Source organism: Chiloscyllium punctatum, chromosome 2, assembly GCF_047496795.1.
Source record: "Chiloscyllium punctatum isolate Juve2018m chromosome 2, sChiPun1.3, whole genome shotgun sequence".
Taxonomy (NCBI): Eukaryota; Metazoa; Chordata; class Chondrichthyes; order Orectolobiformes; family Hemiscylliidae; genus Chiloscyllium; species Chiloscyllium punctatum.
Genome location: NC_092740.1, coordinates 14,771,884 through 14,786,763, shown reverse-complemented (window position 1 = coordinate 14,786,763; position 14,880 = coordinate 14,771,884). Strand labels below are relative to the sequence as shown.

The 14,880-nt window shown below is 43.6% G+C and overlaps 1 protein-coding gene across 1 annotated transcript in view; it reads right to left on the bottom strand.

The window, feature by feature from the left end:
- Positions 1-4,650, bottom strand: part of LOC140494599 (SH3 domain-binding protein 2-like) — a 140,213-nt gene extending 135,563 nt beyond the window's left edge. Inside the window, exon 1 of the mRNA XM_072593961.1 lies at positions 4,634-4,650. The gene's annotated coding sequence lies outside the window, so the exon portion shown is untranslated. The remainder of the gene's footprint in view (positions 1-4,633) is intronic.
- Positions 4,651-14,880: the final 10,230 nt, after the last annotated feature.

Here is a 14,880-nt window from a genome sequence, read left to right as displayed (position 1 = left end):
GTGACCTTATAGAATCATGAGAGGCATGGATAGGGTAAATAGACAAGGTATTTTCCCCTGGATGGGGTAGACCAAAACTAGAGGGCATAGGTTTAAGATGAGAGGGGTAAGATTTTGAAGGCAATGAAAGGGTATCTTTTACATGCAAAGGGTGGTACATGTATGGAATGAACTGCCAGAGGAAGGGATAGAGGCTGCTACAATTACAATATTTAAAAAGCATCTGGATCGGTATATGAACAGTAAGGGTTTAGAGGGATATGGGCCAAATGTTAGCAAATGAGATGAGTTTTATTTGGGATATCTGATCAGCATGGAAGAATTGGACCGAAGGTTCTGTTTCCATGCTGTACATCTCTCTACTCTATGACTGTATAAGTTCCTGGGAATGACAATAACTAACAATCTGTCCTGGACCACTCATGTAGATGTGATGGTCAAAAAGGCACAACAATGGTTCTTCATCATCAGGAGGCTAAGGAATGAGGATCGATGAGGGAAGAGTAGTGGACGTGATCTATATGGACTTCAGTAAGGCTTTCAACAAGGTTTCCCATGGGACACTGGTTAGCAAGGTTAAATCTCATGGAATACAGGGAGAACTAGTATTTTGATACAGAACTGGCTCAAAGGTGGTGGAGGGTGGTGGTGGAGGGTTGTTTTCCGGTTGGAGGCCTGTGACCAGTGGTGTGCCACAAGGATCAGTGCTGGGTCCACTACTTTTCAACATTTATATAAATGATTTGGATGTGAACATAAGAGGTATAGTTAGTAGGTTTGCAGGTGACACCAAAATTGGAGGTGTAGTGCACAGCAAAGAAGGTTACCTCAGATTACAATGGGATCTTGATCAGATGGGTCAATGGGCTGAGGAGTGGCAGATGGAGTTTAATTCAGATAAATGTGAGGTGCTGCATTTTGGGAAAGAAAACCAGAGCAGGACTTATACACTTAATGGTAAGGTCTTGGGGAGTGTTGCTGAACAAAGAGACCTTGGTTCATAGTTTCTTGAAAGTGGAGTCGCAGGTAGATAGGATAATGAAGAAAGTGTTTACTATGCTTTCCTTTATTGAGCATTGAGTATCGGAGTTGGGAGATCATGTTGCGGCTGTACAGGACATTGGTTAGGCCACTTTTGGAATATTGTGTGCAATTCTGGTCTTCTTCCTATCAGAAGGATATTGTGAAACTTGAAAGGGTTCAGAAAAGATTTACAAGGATGTTGCCAGGGTTGGAGGATTTGAGTTATAGGAAAAGGCTGAATAGGCTGCGGCTGTTTTCCCTGGAGTATTGGAGGCTGAGGGGTGACCTTATAGAGGTTTATAAAATTATGAGGGGTATGGATAGGATAAATAGACAAAGTCTTTTCCCTGGCATCAAGGAGTCCAGAACTAGAGGGCATAGGTTTATGGTGAGAGGGGGAAGCTATAAAAGAGACCTAAGGGGCAACTTTTTCACGCAGAGGGTGCTACACGTATGGAATGAGCTGCCAGAGGAAGTGGTGGAGGCTGGTACAATTGCAGCATTTAAAAGGCATCTGGATGGGTATATGAATAGGAAGGGTTTAGAGGGATATAGGCCAAGTGCTGGCAAATGGAACTAGATTGGAATTGGATATCTGATCGGCATGAATGAGTTGACCCAAAGGGTCTGTTTCCATGCTGTACTCCTCTATGACTCAATGAGGTTCAGCATGTCCACAATGATCGTCACCAATTTTAACAGATGCGCCATCGGATACATGACTACTTGCTATGGCAACTGCTCTGCCCAGGACTGTAAGAAACTACAGAAAGTTGTGAACACAGCCCAGACCATCACACAAGCCAACCTCCCATCCATTGACTTCATGTACACTTCCCCATTGCTGCTGAAAAGCAGCCAATGTTATCAAGACCCCTCCAACCCTGGTCGTAATCTCTTCCAACCTCTTCCATCAGGCAAAAAACACAAAAGGTTAAACATATGTACCAACAGGTCCAAGAATAGCTTCTTCCCTGTTGTTATCAGACTGCTGAATGGACCTCTCAAATTTCAAACATAATGTTGATCTTGTCATTGTACACCTTCTGATCAGATGTAACTCTGCCTTGCTCAGTTCAATCACCCTATGACCTGTATGTCCTTGATTGTTATGAACTGCCTGTACTGCACTCAAAACAGAACTTTTCACTGTACTTAGTTGCAGGTGATAACAATAAGTTGAATCAAATCAAATCCAAGATCTCTTTTCTGGAGTGGGAAATCCAAAACTAGAGGACACAGGTCGAAGGTGAGAGGGGAAATTTAAAAAGGACTGGAGAAATAACTTTTTCACACAGACGTTGATGCATGTATAGAACGAACTGCCTGAGGAAGTGGTGAAATTACAACATTTAAAAGCCACCTGGATGAGTCTATGAATATGAATGGGTGTATGGACCAAATGCTGGCAAATGGGCCTAGGTCAGATTGGGATGTCTTATCAGTCTGAATGAGTTGGACCAAAGGGTCTGTTTCAGTGTTGTATGAATCTATGACTCTTAATCCAACGTGGCCAATTACCATCAGACACCCCCGTCGTAAACAAGATCGTCAGTAAAGTGACGGAAGTTGTCATCAACAGCACTATCATGCAGTACCTGCTCAGCAATGAGCAGCTCAGTGAAACCCAGTTTGGGTTCTGCTTGGACCACCTAGCTCCTGACCTCATTACAGCCTTGGTTCTAACATGGACAAAAGGTGAGAGTTACATCAAGGCTGCATTCGGCCGAGTGTGGCATCAAGGAGCCCTAACAGAACTTGAATCGATGGGTATCGGGGGCAAACTATGCTGGTTAGAGTCTTACGCACATAGGAGGAAGGTCATGGTTGTTAGTGGTCAGTCTTCTCAGCTCCAAGACATTTCTGCAGGAGTTCATCAGGGTCATGTCCTAGGCCCAACAATCTTCAGTTGATTCATAAATGACCTATTCTCCAAAGATAGACAACACCTTCTAAACTTGTGACCACTTCCACCTAGAAGGAAAAAGGCAGCAGATAGATGGGAACTCTACCACCTGCAAGTTCCCTCCAAGCCACTCATCATCCTGACTTGCCATTTCTTCACTGTCACTGGGTCACAATCCTGGAATTCCTTCCCTAATGACATTGTTGGATCAACCTTCAGTGTGTGGACTGCTGTGGTTCAAAAAGCTCACCACCACCTTTTCAAGCGCAACTAGGGATGGGCAATGTAATGCTGGCCCAGCCAGTGATGCCCATGTCCCACAAGTGAATTAAAATTAAATAAGGTCGCAAAGTGAGAGTATTTGCTGAAGACTACACAATGTTCAGCACCATTCATGACTCATCAGATACTGAAGCAGTCCATGTTCAAATGCAACAAGATCTGGACAATATCTAGGCTTGAGCTGACAAGTGACAAATAATATTTGTGCCACACAAATGCCAGGTTATGATCATCTCCAATAATAGACAATCTAATCACTGCCCTTTGACATTTGATTACATTAACATCACTGAATCCCCGACTATCAGCATCCTGGCAGTTACCATTGACCAGAAACTCAGCTGGGCTCACCATCTAAACAGTGGTTACGAGAGCAGGTCAGAGATTAAGAAACCTGCAGCGTGTAACTCACCTCATGCCTCCTCAAAGCCTGTCCTCCATCTACAAGGCACATGTCAGGAGTGTAATGGAATACTCCCCACTTACCAGGATGGGTGCAGCTCCAACAACACTCGAGAAGCTTGACACCATCCAGGACAAAGCAGCCGCTTGATTGTCATCACATCCACAAACACTTACTCCCTCCGCCACTGGCACTCAGTAGCAGCAGTGTGTACTAGCTACAAGATGCACTGCAGAAATTCACCAAGAATCATCTGACAGCACCTTCCAAACCCGCTACCGCTCCCATCTAGAATCACAAGGGCAGCAGATACATGCAAGTTCCCCTCCAAGCCAACCACCACCCTGACTCGGAAATATATGACAGTTCCATCAGTGGGTCAAAATCCTGGAGTTCCCTCCCTAATGGCATTGTGGTACAACCCACAGCAGGTGGACTGCAGTGTTTCAAGAAGGCAGCTCACCCCCACCTTCTCAAGGGGCAACTAGGGATGGACAATAAATGCTGGCCCAGTCAGCGACACCCACATCCCATCAGTGAATGAAGGATCCTCAACAGCAACATGAGCCTGTCCCAGTCTCACTCCACAGATCCTCAGCGCTTCCAGACTTTTCTGGATTTCATTTTAAAAAATAAACAAATTACAGTTAAATTTCCCAACCTAGTGCACGGGAGTTGGGTCGAATGGCCATCAAATTCTTAGCTTCTTTAAATAATTTACGACTTGTAAATATTGATGTTTGTTTTCTGTTCCTGAACTCCCTGTCGCCCTATTTAATTTTCATCTCCACATCATTCAGCAAACAGACTGTCACCTCGCTGAATAAATCCTGGGGACAGGTCACAGTCCCACTCATGTCCGGGACAAATGCTATTTTCACTACATCTGGAGGCGTAGTCAAAAACTCAACCTATCAGCCTCCGAATTTCTAAAACATCTCTCCCTCTCTCCTGAGAGTTCAACTCTACTTGTCTCGACTTCTCTTTAATTACAAAGGACACTGGCGATGATACTGTACCTGAGCGAAGCTTCCATGAGAGTGGCCAGCTGGAAGGGGAGCTGCCCGATCTTTCAGCCCGGAATGTGAACTGTCCCACTCGCTCTCTGTGGACTCTCTCTGACCAAACACTGCTTTCTCTCTCTCTCTCTCTCTCGCTCAACTTCCTCAACTGAATCCGCTGACTCAGTTCCTTTGAAGGAGCTGAACTTTATGCTTTCAAAACAAAATGCTCACTGCCGCCTTGTCAGCCACCTGGTAGAATAATGCAAGTGTTGCATAAGTGCTGCCCCCGAATTAACCCTGGAGAGATGTCCAACAGACCACTGGGGCTGGGCACTGAGTCTGGCCGAGAGCAGCCCCGGAACCCAGGGGGAGGGGGGATGCTGGTCACTGAGACAAGCTGCCAAGTGAGGATCATCGATAACACTCCTCAACTCTCTCCGCAGCAAACGTGTGTTCACGTCGCGCCTCGTAGTTTGGTGAATTTGAATTGATTTCAAAAAGTTTGGAAATAAAATGAAGAGTTTGCGTTCGAAACGTCGACTCTCCTGCTCCTGGGATGCTGCCTGACCGCCTGTGCTTTTCCAGCACCGCTTTCTCACTCAGCTCTCCAGCACTGCAGTCCTCACTTTCTCCAAATAAAATGACGGTAAAGCTGTCAGATTAGGCAAAGACTTACAACATCGTCAATATATGCACTCATACTGCTCACCACTGTGTGTACATTTGCACTCACACTGCCCTGGGTGCACATCTACACACACACAAACAGACCTGTGTGTACATGTACACTCACATATTGACCTGTGTGTACATCTACACACACACACACACACACACACAGAAACCTGGGTGTACATCCACACACACACACACACACACACACAGAAACCTGGGTGTACATCTACACACACACACAGAAACCTGGGTGTACATCTACGCACACACACACACAGCTCTGTGTACATCTGCACACACACACCGACCTGTGTATACATCAAGGTAAGGGGCCCTTGGATAATAAGAGAGGCTGTGAAATTAGTAAAAAGGGAAAAAGAAGCATATGTAAGGTTTAGGAAGCTAAAATCAAATAAAGCAGGAAAGTACTCAAACAAGTACTCAAGGAATTAGGAGAGCAAGAAGGGGACATGAAATAACCTTGGCAAGTAAGGTTTAAGAGAATCCCAAGCTATTCAATAGATACATTAAAACAAAAGGATAACTAGAGAGAAGGTAGGACCACTGAAGGATAAAAGAAGGAACTTGTGCTTGGAGGCAGAGGATGTGGGTGAGATCGTTAATTACTACTTTGTGTCAGTAGTCACCCAGGAGAAGGATATGGAGGATTGTGGGATTTGTGTGCTAATGTGCTGAGGTATTTTGAGAGCAAGAAAGAACTGGTGTTGAATCTATTGAAGAATATTAAGGTGGCTACGTCCTGATGGTATCTACCCCAGGTTACCGAGAGAGGCAAGAGGGGAGATTGCTGGGGCCTTGACCAAGTTCTTTGTATCCTCACTAGCCACTGGAGAGGTCCCGGAGGAATGGCAAAATAGCTAACGTTCCTCTGTTCAAGAAGGGATATAGGGACAATCTAGGAAACTATAGACCGGTGAGTCTCACATCAGTGGTTGGGAACCTATGAAAGTGAATTCTTAGGAATAGGATTTATGCGCATTTGGAAAAGCATGGCCTAATTAGGGACAATTAGCATGGCAGGTCACGTCTTACTAACTTCGTTGAACTTTTCAAGGAGGTGACAAAGGTGATCAATGAGAGTAGAGAAGTGGATGTTGTTAAGCCTTTTAGTAAGGCTTTTGACAAGGTCCCTCATGGTAGGCTCATCCACAAGATTAAGATGCATGTGATCCACGGTGAATTGGCTGCGTGAATTCATAATTGGTTTGCCCACAGAGGGTAGTGGTGCAGGGGTGTTTTTCAGGCTGGAGGTCCATGACTAGTGGTGTTCCATAGGGATTGTTACTGGGACCTTTGCTGTTCATGAGATATATATAAATGACTTGGATGAAAATGTAGATGGGTGGGTTAGTAAGTTTGCAGGCAATACAATCATCGGTGGATTTGTAATAGTGTAGAAAGTTGTCAAAGGATACAACGGGATATGGGTCAGTTGCAAATATGGCCAGAGAAATGGCAGATGGAGTTCAATCCAGGTAAATGTGAAGTGCTGCACTTTGGAGGATCAAATAGAGTCAGAGTCGGAGAGGTGTACAGCACCTAATTCGTCTGTGCCAACCAGCTATCCTAAACTAATTTTGCCATTTGCCAGCACTTGGTCCATAGCCCTCTAAACCCTTCCTTTTCATGTACCCATTCAGATGCCTTTTAAAAGTTGTAGTTTATCAGCATCCACCACATCCTCTGGCAACTCATTCAAGACACACACCACCCTCAGCATGAAAACATTGCCCCTTAGGTCCCTTTTAAATTCTTTTCCCTCTCACCATCCAGATCTGGACTCCCCCACCCCAGGGAAGAGAATTTGTCTATTTACCCTATCCATGCCCCTCATGATTTTATACACCTCTATAAGGTCACCCCTCAGCCTCCGACACTCCAGGGAAAATAGCCGCAGCCTATTCAGCCTTTTTGTGTAGCTCAAATCCTCCAACCCTGGCAACATCCTTGTAAATCTTTTCTGAATCCTTTCAAGTTTTACAACATTGGGGCGGCACGGTGGCTCAGTGGTTAGCACTGTTGCCCCACAGCGCCAGGGACCCGGGTTCAATTCCCACCTTCGGCAATTGTCTGTGTGGAGCTTGCACATTCTCCCCGTGTCTGTGTGGGTTTCCTCCGGATGCTCTGGTTTCCTCCCACAATCCAAAGATGTGCAGGGGTGAATGGGCCGTGCTAAATTGCCCATAGAGTTAGGGCATTGGTCAGGGGTAAATATAGGGTAGGAGACTGGGTCTGGGTGGGTTCTCTTTGGAGGGTCGGTATGGACTTGTTGGGCTGAAGGGCCTGTTCCATACTGTAGGGAATCTAGTCTAATCTAATCCAATTTTTCTGATAGGAGGGACACCAGAACTATACGCAATATTCCAAAAGTGGCTTAACCAATGTTAAGGAAAAGTATATAATTAATGGCAGGACTCTGAACAGCATTGATTTACAGATGGATTTTGGGGTTCAAGTACATAGCTCCCTGAAAGCAGCAACACAAGTAGATTGGATGATAAAGAAGGTGTATAGTATGCTTGCCTTTATTGGTCAGGAATTGAGAATGAGTCAGAATTGAAAGCAAGAGTCAGGATGTCATATTGCAGCTTGATGTGAATTTGGTGAGGCCACACTTAAGAACATAACCTTCAATTCTGGTTACTACATTACAGGAAGGATGTGAAGGTTTTGGAGAGAGTGCAGAAGAGGTTTACCAAGACGCTGCCTGGATTAGAGAATATGAGCTATAAGAAGAGGCTAGCAAAACCCAGGTTGTTTTCTCTGGAGCGGTTGAGGCTGAGGAGAGACTTGATCAAAGTCTATGAAATTATGAGCTGCTTAGATAGGGTTGATGGTCAGAATGTCTAATACTAGGGGCAAACATTTAAGGCAAGAGGTGGAAAGTTGAAAGGAGACATGAGGGGCAAGTTTTTTACAAAGAGAGTGGTAGGAGTCTGGAACACGCTGCTAAGGGGTGGTGGTGGCGGCAGATACGATAGGGGCATTTAAGGGACTTTTAGATAAGCACATGAATATACAAGGAATGGAGGGATATGGACTGAGGGCAGACAGTAAGGATTAGTTTCATTTGGCGTCATGTTCAGCACCACATTGTGAGTTGAAGTGCCCATTCCTGTGCTGTACTGCTCTATTTTCTATGGATTGAAGGGTCTTTTACCACGTTTTAGAATCTTTATGACTCTATGACATATGTGCAAGTACATGTGTAAATAAATGCATCTACACACACATCCATTGACCAATGTGTATTAACATCCACACAGATACATTGATTTTTGAGTATTGCCCTGTGTGCACACACACATACATACACACTCACACACACTCTCACACACACACAAACCCACTTGTCAAAAAACACACATAAGCAGGAAAACAAATGTGTTCTCAGGCATCAAAATATACAACCCATATAACTGCAGAATTAAAGGAATACTGAGAACATTGAAATGTGAATGAGCCATTCCAGCACTGAAATAACTCTACAGAGGCCAATATCTTGTCACCAAGTCACCCTTTACTTATATATGAAAAGTAATCGACACTGATCAAGCCAATTCTCAGAGTGAGCATGATGTCTGACACTCCTATTCTTGGATGTAGGTTTGCTCATTGAGCTGGAGGGTACATTTCCAGATATTTCATCACCCTACTAGGTAAGATCTTCAGTGGGCCTCCAGGCGAAGCACTGCTGATAATTCCTGCTTTCTAATTATATGTTTGGGTTTCTTTGGGTTGGTGATGTCATTTCATGTTCTTTTTCTCAGGTTTGTGGGCTACCATGATGCCAAGGGGTCTGTGTAGTCTGGCAGTCATTTCCGAGATGTCTTTGATGTAGGGGAGAGTGATTCGGGTTTCTGGACATGTTTTGTCAGCTTGTTTGGATTTGTTGCTGAGAAATCGGAGGACTGTGTTCATTGGGTACTCATTCTTTCTGAATACACATTATAGGTGATTTCCCTCTGCTCTGCATAGTTCCTCTATGCTGCAATGTGTGTTGGCTCATTGAAATAATGTTCTGATTGCAGCTTCATTTGTGGATATTGTGATGATTGCTTTTGTAGTTCAATATTTGGTCCGTATATGTTGCTGTCCTGTAGACGCTGGTTCGAAGTTCCCGATTGGCTGTTCGCTTTATTGTGACATCTAGGAATGGCAGTTTGTTATTGTTTTCCTCCTCTTTAGTGAACTTTATGCCAGTAAGGGTATTATTGATAGTATTGAAGGTTTCCTCTAATTTGTTTCGTTTAGTGATGACAAAGGTGTCATCCATGTAGCGGACCCAAAGTTTGGGTGGATGGTTGGCAGAGCTGTTTGTTCGAGTCTCTGCATTACTGCCTCTGTTAAGGACTCTGATATCTCCCCTGCATCAAAGATATCTCGGAAATGACTGCCAGACTACTCAGACCCCTTGGCATCACGGTAGCCCACAAACCCACCAACACATTAAAACTGCAGTTAATAAACTTGAAAGACCCCATACAGACAACAAGCAAAACAAATATCATTTACAAAATACCGTGCAAGAACTGTAACAAACACTACATTGGACAAACAGGCAGAAAACTAGCCACCAGGATACATGAACATCAACTAGCCACAAAACGACGTGACCCACTTTCACTAGTATCCTAACATACGGATGAGGAAGGACACCACTTTGACTGGGACAACACATCCATCCTAGGACAAGCCAAACAGAGACATGCACGAGAATTCCTAGAAGCATGGCATTCAAACCAGAACTCTATCAACAAATACATTGAATTAGACCCTATCTACCACCCCCTGAGAAAAAGAACAGGAAATGACATCACCACAGGAAATGACATCACCAACCCAAAGAAACCCAAACATATAAATAAAAAGCAGGAATTAGCAGCAGTGCTTCGCCTGGAGGCCCACTGAAGATTTTACCTAGTAGAGTAACGAAATATCTGGAAATGTACCCTCCAGCTCAACGATTAAACCCACATCCAGAACCTCAACCTGAGCTACAAATCTTCTCAAAACTCACTAACTCCTGTTCCTATCTTTCCAGCAGATCTCCCTGATTTGAAGGATTAACATCCCTAATCAGGGAACTGATATTCTATGAGGTCCATTTGGCTAACTGCATTACAATCACTACATCCTTCTCCCTCTAATTCTGAGTAAATCAGTCAGTGTTTTATGTAGCTCCTCCTGGAGTGTTTTAGCACTGGGCCAGGTTCCTCCAACTCTGCCTCTGATATGGGCAGCTTGTAATGCATAGTAGCTCCCTCTTGTGCCTGGAGCATCTTGAGAGAAATTTATTCTCTTCCTCAGAAGGCAAGGGCATTGAGGAAGTAACATCTGCTGTGTCCATCTCAGATTCTGAGATCTGTTCAATGCTTGGCAGAGAGGGAGATCCCATGGGTTCTGGAACAGTCAGAAAGGCTTTTGAGGAACTGGGCATGTTTTTTACCCCACACTGTTTGTGAATTTGGGGTCTATTGTTCACTCTGTTAAGTATTTTCCTTGTTCAATATGTATTCTCTTTATTTATAGTTCTAGTTAGCTTTCTCTCACATTTTAATTTTTCCCTCCTTACGAATCCTTTAGTCATTTTTTGCTGTTTCTATTCAGTCGTCTGACCTGCCACACATCTTTACACAATTATGCTCCTTTTCTTTAAATTTTCTGGAATTGAGTAATGAAGTACTCGACCAGATCCCCAAGTCTGTTCTAACCTCCCACTGTTAGTATAGTTAACTTTTTAAATGAATCACAGGTGGTCTGTCATCACCTTTGAATTTTTCTTTCCCAAATCGGCAGAAGTCTGGCATCAGTGAAGATAGGGATCAGAAAGATGATTGTCAATGTTTCAGCCTTGTCTCTTAAGAATGTAGGAAATTTAACTTTTGAGCGAGTCTTTCGAAATCCTGCCTCATCAGACGTGAGGATGGAAATACTCAGGGAGAAATGTTGTTGCAATTCTGGAAAGAAGGAAGGACAAAGGAAGGAAGAACGTGCATCTGTAACACACCTTTCACACCCCCAGACTTTTCATAATTGTTTTTTAATGAATTAAATACTTAGTATTTGTTGTAACACAGGAAAACCCACAGGCAGTTGCTCACAACAAACCCCAACAAATGACAATGTGATAATTGCCAACTGATCTGTTTGAGGGATAAAATTAGCTAAGGTACAGGGATGGACTCCCCTACTCATCTTCAAATAATGGTCATGAGAGTTTTTTTTTACATCCACCTCGAGGGCAGACAGGGACTCAGCTTAACGTGTCTTCTGAGAAGTCTTTGGTTCAATGCAGTCTTGTAGTGGATGTGAGCCCACACCATGTGAATCAGAGGTGAGAAAGTGACACACTAAGTCAGAGTTAACTTCAAAAAAGGGAGGTAGGGTTAGAAAGTGTCAGCTCATTACTCCAACTTGTCAAAATTGGTTATCATCTTTTTTGAAGTAAGTGTAATTTACAGGAAAAGCCCCTAACAAATCTTAAATGGAAACTCACTTCAACAAATATGACACAGACTAATATTAGATGTGGCTGGATATTTGCAGATGATGTAACTATTTATGAAACACTGTAAGTTGCAGAGTGAATCATCTGTAGGAAACCTTCTCCATTACACCCTCATTTGCAAGTCGACATATTAGAATTTGTAGTAATGAGAGGAGATTCGACTCCGTCTGTTTGGATTCTTCAGTTCTGTAGCTGACTGAGGAGGCACCGATTGATAATGGCAGACATAATATATCTTCTAGATCTGGAAACACTTCAGTTAGAGCATTTTCCAAACCAGTAGCTTTTCCTCCTCTGCCCATGTTTAACACAATCCTACCATACAGCTTTTATTTCAACTTAAGGCACTGCACAGATTGCAAAGGACACATGCAAACACAGAATAGGAGCAGGAGTAGGCCATTCAGCCCTTGAGCCTTCTCTGCCATTCAGTAAAATCATTGGAATTCTGACGGCACCCTCAGCTCTACGTTCCTATCCAACCTCATACCCTTTCACCTCCATGCTCATCAAGAATCTATTTACCTCTGCCTTAAACATTTTTCAAAAACTGCACTTCCACCAGCTTTGGAAAAATGTCTTTCTTTATCCCTGTCTTATGGAGGCAACTCTTTATTTTTATACAGAATTGTTCCAGAATCTCTGACAAAAAGAAACAAGCTTTTCCAGATGTACACATCTGGACAGACAACGCAGGATCTTACAAGTTTCAGTCAAGTCACCTCTTACTTTTCTAAACTTTAATAAGTACAAACATAACATAATAGATAAGACCCTCTGGGCCGGATGGGATCTATCCTCAGATCCTCTGGGAAACCAGGGAGGAGATAGCCGAGCCTTTGGCATTGATCTTTAAATCATCATTGTCTACAGGAATAGTGCCAGAAGACTGGAGGATAGCAAATGTGGTTCCCCTGTTCAAGAAGGGGAGTAGAGACAACCCTGGTAATTATAGACCAGTGTGCCTTACTTCAGTTGTTGGTAAAGTGTTGGAAAAGGTTATAAGAGATAGGATTTATAATCATCTAGAAAAGAATAATTTGATTAGGGATAGTCAGCACGGCTTTGTGAAAGGTAGGTCGTGCCTCACAAACCTTATTGAGTTCTTTGAGAAGGTGACCAAACAGGTAGATGAGAGTAAACCGGTTGATGTGGTGTATATGGATTTCAGCAAGGCGTTTGTTAAGGTTCCCCACAATAGACTATGGTACAAAATGCGGAGGAATAGGATTGTGAGAGATATAGCAGTTTGGATCAATAATTGGCTTGCTGAAAGAAAACAGAGGGTGGTGGTTGATGGGAAATGTTCATGCTGGAATCCAGTTACTAGTGGTGTACCGCAAGGGTCGGTGTTGGGTCTACTGCTGTTCGTCATTTTTATAAATGACCTGGATGAGGGCTTAGAAGGGTGGGTTAGTAAATTTGTAGATGACACTAAGGTTGGTGGAGTTGTGGATAGTGACGAAGGATGTTGTAGGTTGCAGAGAGACATAGATAAGCTGCAGAGCTGGGCTGAGAGGTGGCAAATGGAGTTTAATGCGGACAAGTGTGATGTGATTCACTTTGGTCGGAGTATCTGGAATGCAAAGTACTGGGCTAATGGTAAGATTCTTGGTAGTGTAGATGAGCAGAGAGATCTCGGTGTCCAGGTACACAGATCCTTGAAAGTTGCCACCCAGGTTGACAGGTTTTTAAGAAGGCATACAGTGATTTAGCTTTTATTAACAGAGGGATCAAGTTCCGGAATCACGAAGTTATGCTACAGCTGTACAAAACTCTGGTGCGGCTGCGCTTGGAGTATTGTATACAGTTCTGGTCACTGCATTATAAGAAGGATGTGGAAGCTTTGGAAAGGGTGCAGAGGAGATTTACTAGGATGTTGCCTGGTATGGAGGGAAGGTCTTACGAGGAAAGGCTGAGGGACTTGAGGCTGTTGAGAGGTGACTTAATAGAGACATATAAGATAATCAGAGGGTTAGATAGAGTGGACGGGGGAGCCTTTTTCCAAGAATGGTGACGGCGAGCACAAGGGGGCATAGCTTTAAATTGAGGGGAGATAGATATAGGACAGATGTCAGAGGTAGTTTCTTTACTCAGAGAGTAGTAAGTGTATGGAATGCTTTGCCTGCAACAGTAGTAGATTCACCAACTTTAAGTACATTTAAGTCGTCATTGGACAAGCATATGGACGTACATGGAATAATGTAGGTTAGATGGGCTTCAGATTGATATGACAGGTCGGCACAACATCGAGGACCGAAGGGCCTGTACTGCGCTGTAATGTTCTATGTTCTATGTCCTATGTAACCTTTCCTCATTAGACAATCCTCTTATTCTTGATATTAGTCTGGTATACCTTGTCTGAACAACTTCAATATATTTATAACATTCTATAGATAAGGAGACCAAAACTGTACACAGTACTCAGATGTGGTCTCATCAGTGTCCTGAAAGCTGAATCATATTATAAGAGGCTCAGAATCCTGTGGCGAGTAACTCCCCTCCTGACTCCCCAAAGCCTGTCCACCATCTGCAAAGCACACATCAGGAGTGTGATGGAATATTCCTCACTTGCCTGCTTGAATGCAACTCCAATAACATTCAATATGTTTGACACTATCCAGGAAAAAACACCTGGTTTGATTGGCACCACATTCACAAACATCCACTCCCTCCATCCACATTCAGTAGTAGCAGTGTGTACTATCTACTGCAGAAATTCACCAAAGATCCTTAGACAGCACCTTCCAACCCACAACCACTTCCATCTCGAAGGACAAAGGTTTGAGACACATGGGAACACGACCACCTGCAAGTTCCCCACCAAGTCACTAGCCATCTTCACTTGGAAATATATCACCGTTCCTTCACTATCGCTGGGTCAAAATTCTGGAATTCCCTCCCTAATGGCATTGGGGGTCTACCTACAGCACATGGACTGCAGTGATTCTCATAGGCAGCTCACCACCAAGGCTAAAGAGGCATGGGCAATAAATGTTGACTCAGCCAATAACACCCATATCCCATGAATGAATACAGCAAAGAAGGTTACCTC